The 4,975-nt window shown below is 33.6% G+C and overlaps 1 pseudogene; it reads left to right on the top strand.

Annotated features, from left to right (window-relative positions):
* Window positions 1–3,580: 3,580 nt before the first annotated feature.
* LOC118756195 lies at window positions 3,581–4,841 on the top strand (annotated as a pseudogene).
* Window positions 4,842–4,975: the final 134 nt, after the last annotated feature.

Here is a 4,975-nt window from a genome sequence, read left to right as displayed (position 1 = left end):
TGAGAGATAACTTGAACGCTAGCAATAGCTCCGATAAGTCATATCCCAGCAGCTCAGGAATGTAATCGGAAGTATAACTATTATTTAATCATTAATATTCAACAACTCTTCTTTTCTTTTGTCAGTTTCAGCTAACCAACCACCTCTAAAAAGAAAGCGTTTTTTTTCACAAAAAACGATTTCAATAATACAACTGAAAACAAACCGAGTACGAGTACCAGTGCAAATATCTCAAATGAGGGTAATTTATTACAAAAATTGTAACTGAATCAAATTTTTCACTAAATTTATATAAAACCTTGTTTCGGAAATTATGGAAACCTTGAAAGTGGTCCAAAACGAATTGATAGAAGGCATAAACATAATTAACCATAATGTAAGATATTCACTTTCCAGCATGTGCTGTAACCAAAACATTTTTAAGCAAAGCAAGAAGTCCGTTAAAAAAGAGTACATGCATAATTTTCATTGTCCTTTTACATTAGCAAACTAAATCCACATCTCCGAGGTATTGGAACAGGTTCAGCAAAACGTATGTTGTATTTGAGATCACTATTATAAAAATTTACATATGTACTTAAAAACATAAAAAAATATATTTTTTTCAGGCCGTTAATAAAAGTGAAATGGAAGCGCAAAATATGATGTTACGAGAATGCAAGGTGGTAGCAAAGAAGATTGAGAGGTCGGTTTGTCGAATGACTGGAGAAATTTCTGACAAAAATTTAGATGACACCGCCAGTTATCTGCCATTGCAGTCCGATTGCGCAGTGGATTTGATGGAAACCAAATTAAGAGATCAAGAGTATGCACGAGCCATGGTAAAGAATTATATGATGGAATATTTATTTTACATTCTAATTGCTGTACATATATTTTTCAAAAGGCCACATACATCATAAACTTAAAAGGTGTGTCTGAAGACGTAGGCAGCATCCTCAAACATTTATTTACGGACGAAACAATGCTGCAATTCAACTGGGACGGAAGATGGGAGAGAAAACCACTACTGGTTGACACAATCTTACGAGGTAATATGCACACATATTATCGACACTACTTCTAACGTTCTGACCATTTATTTATTTTATTAATTATTTATATGTATGCACCTATATAAAAACATTTCTAACATACTTTGTAAAAAATTATCAAAAAACGACGCAAGTTTTTAGCCGTTTAAAACTTGCAAAATATTATGCTAACATTGAATGCGCTGTAAATCTGCATACCCGAATTTTTTTTAGAGAACGTGATTTAAAAGTTATAAATTTGGATTACCATTTTTGGAAATTTTGCGATTTTTAATAAATCTTGTACAAGGTTTGAAACTTTGAGTTGCTCGGTTTTCGTTTTGGTACCATAATTAGTTCGTAGGACATGAATCAGTTTCCTATTTACTTTTAAATGTTCAGGAATTAGTTTATAAGATTTTGTGAAAAAGTATTTAACAAAAAATCCCACTCTGTTCAATATCTGTTTTATGTATGTGCATATGTACGCTGGTGGCAGAACTAATACAAACGCCAATTTTTAACTAATTTTTGGCTACATTTCCTTTGTGTTTATTTAATGTTTAATTACAAAGTTTGAAATGTGGATGTGTATGGCGTTTGTCATACAACCAGCTTGACTTTTATAACATAATCCAGTGGCGCAATTTTCTGCTTCACCCTTATGACGGTTTTGTAATTTTTTTGCATAAATTATTAAAACACATGGACCAAAGTTGACAGTTACTTCGAAATGTACATGTCAAAAAACTAAATTCGGACGTTGTCAGCGCTTTTCTTTATACTGAGATTAGTCGCTATATATAATAAAAAATAGGATACTGGTAGCTATGGCTACTATACCAGCAACTGGACAGCAATCGCCATACATATTGGAACCATTAATAAGCAAAAGAAATGCACTGAAATAAGTGGTTTCTATTTTTTCTGTCGCCAGTGTATGTGTTTTAAGAAAAAAATTTCAGAACTTTTTGAATTTTTAGTTCGTAAGACATTGATTATTTACCTTCTAATATTTTAATGATTAATAATTAGGTCATAAGATTTTATGAAAATAAATGAAAACAAGTAAGAAAGTCTAAGTTCGGGTGGAGCCGAACATTAAATGCCCGGCGCAAGTATTAAATATATGTTTTTTCACCTTTCCGAAAGGGACCGCTAGATGGTAAGCGAGGGTGTATCAATTTTGAGTAAATTAGCGTCCTTAAATTTCGAAATATTGCAGTTTCAAGCATTTCTGAAATTTACCGTTATATGAAAAGCGGCCGTAATTGTAGTCCGATTTCAATAATTTTCAACGTTTTGCTTTTATGTGGCAAGCACAACAAAAATACCGAGTTTGGTACAAATTGATAGAACGGTTGCCGATGTACATATATGTGGTCATAAGTGGGCGGTGCCACGCCTATTTTCCAAAATTTTACCATAAACGTATTTCTTGGTAAAGAATTGTCGCAAGCATAAATTTTGAATAAATTATCTTTAATATTTACTGATCTATCGAAGATTTTGTATTTCTATAAATTACCGTTATATGAGATGTGGGCGTGGTTAACGTCCGCTTTTTTTTAATTTAATAAGCTGTACCAAGGCCAACAACTGTGCCAAGTTTGGAAGAAATTGGTGCAGCGGTTACCAAGATATACACATGTAACCATTAACCATAAGTGGGCTTGGCTACGCCCACTTTCCAAAAATTTATAATATTCTTATTGTTCGTCTAAAAATTGTTGTAAATATAAATTTTAAGTGAATAAGCTTCAGTAGTTACTAAAATATCGCAGTTTTCGTATTTCCGAAAATTACCGTTATATGGGATGTGGGCGTGGTTATTGTATGATTTTTAAAATTTTCGGCCATTTAGTATGCTGTACCAAGGCCAACAATTGTGCCAAGTTTGGAAGAAATTGGTGCAGCGGTTACCAAGATATACACATATAACCATTAACCATAAGTGGGCTTGGCTACGCCCACTTTCCAAAAATTTATAATATTCTTATTTGTCGTCTGAAACTTATTGTAAATATTAATTTTGAGTGAATTATCTTCAGTAGTTACTAAAATATCGCAGTTTTCGTATTTCTGGAAATTACCGTTATATGGGAAGTGGGCGTGGTTACAGTACGATTTCGCCCATTTTCAATACCAACCTACCTTGGATTAACGGAAACCTACATACCAAATTTCGTTGAGATATCTCGATTTTTGCTCGAGTTATCGTGTACACGGACGGACGGACAGACGGACAGACAGACATGGCTTAATCGATTTCTCTATTCATTCTGAGCATTTATGTATACATTTGTCTATATCTATCTGGATTCGTTTTGGCTGTTACAAACAACCGTTATGTGAACAAAATTAATATACCCTTGTGCACAAGTGCGCTCGGGTATAAAAGTAATAATAAGTAGATATTAATTGTGTCATTAAAGATAGCTTTCTAATCATGCGTGAGAGATCAGACTTGACGAATTTGTACATCAACTGATCATCAGGAATGATAGGAAAAACTGTCAGACCTGTAGCCCGTTTCTGTATCTTTGCGATATGAATTATATCGCAAAATGGAACCCTTCTGCATAGATATCGCAAGGTAGTGTTTCTGTAAGTGTGGTGTAAATGAATTTTCGATATACCTTGCGATATTTATATCGCCAGCTCTAAGTGTAGTGATATTTGGCGCAAAAAGCAAAATTAGTGAAGTGTGTGCTTATAAATACCTTAAGTTTCTTTATTTTATTAATTTCATCTTGCAGAAAAAAAGCTAGAAGTGGGAAAATTACAAAAATTCAGAAAGTAAAACTCCTGGATTTAATGAAAAACAACAAGAAGGTGGCATGGGAAATTTTGGCGGTCCAAATAGCGCCTCGCACAGCCGCAATGTGTGGGAAGCCGTTGCTGTGGAGCTTAACGCAGCTGGAGGAGCTTGCAAAACAGCCGAGCAGTGGAAAAAGGTATATATATGAGTGCTTTTTAAAAAAAGGTATGATGAAGTCATAATATATATTTTTTGTAGAGTTGGGCCGACTGGAAGTGCGCAGTAAAAAAACAGCAGGCAGAAATTAAAAAGTTTCAAAACCGAACCGGCAATTCTTCCCGTCAGCAATGGTGGAAGGAGATGGCAGAACAAAAGAAGCTGGCTTTACAGAAGTAATATGCTTGTGTCGATGGTCCTCTGCAAGACGACATAACTCAAAACTAAAAAAAAAACTTACTACTGTTAAGCGGCACATGTCTCTAATCCTCGCCTAATCCTTCCTAGATATTTATAAAGCAGTCATAAAGATTTAGTAAGGATAAGACATGGATTACACAAGGATTAGGGGAATTTGTTATTGTTCAGTAGTAAGGTTTTTTTGGTTATGAATTGGGTCTTTATTGCAGAGGACCATCGATATGTTTATCAAAAGGTAGTTTCTACTTATAAATAATGGTTATAGTTGCAAGCAGGAGAAGTCAATGAGGAGGACGAAGAAAACGAGGTAAAGTCTTTAATAGACTCTCCAAATGGGGCTTCTTATCATAAGCCATCGACCTCACGAGCCAAAAATAATGAATTCAGCAGCTCCTTTGCTGAAATTAAACAATATATTAAGGAGCAGGATGAAAAAAATGGAATTTAATGAAAAACAAACAAAATTATTAACCGATATTTTGCAAAGACTTAAGTCAATCGATGAATCATTGAAACCAGCTGTTTTGAATAATTAATGAATGTATTTGTTATTATAAATGTACCCTAGCGACCAAAAGTGAGTGCATGGTGATTTGTGTTAAATATTTGTATTGTTTTTATAGCTAGATTTTTTTTTTTGTTATTTTTTATAAAAATGTTCATGCTTTAAACAAAACCCCATCAGTCAAACTGACAAACTTTATGCAGAATTTAGGAAATGTCAACAATTTTTCATGAAAATTTTTAACTTTTTAATCTAACTTTTTCAAAAAATTTTGGGTAT

The sequence above is a fragment of the Rhagoletis pomonella genome, unplaced genomic scaffold (assembly GCF_013731165.1).
Source record: "Rhagoletis pomonella isolate Grant_MI unplaced genomic scaffold, Rhpom_1.0 Rhpom_scaffold_09197, whole genome shotgun sequence".
Classification (NCBI taxonomy): Eukaryota; Metazoa; Arthropoda; class Insecta; order Diptera; family Tephritidae; genus Rhagoletis; species Rhagoletis pomonella.
This window is presented reverse-complemented; position numbering and strand designations above follow the sequence as displayed.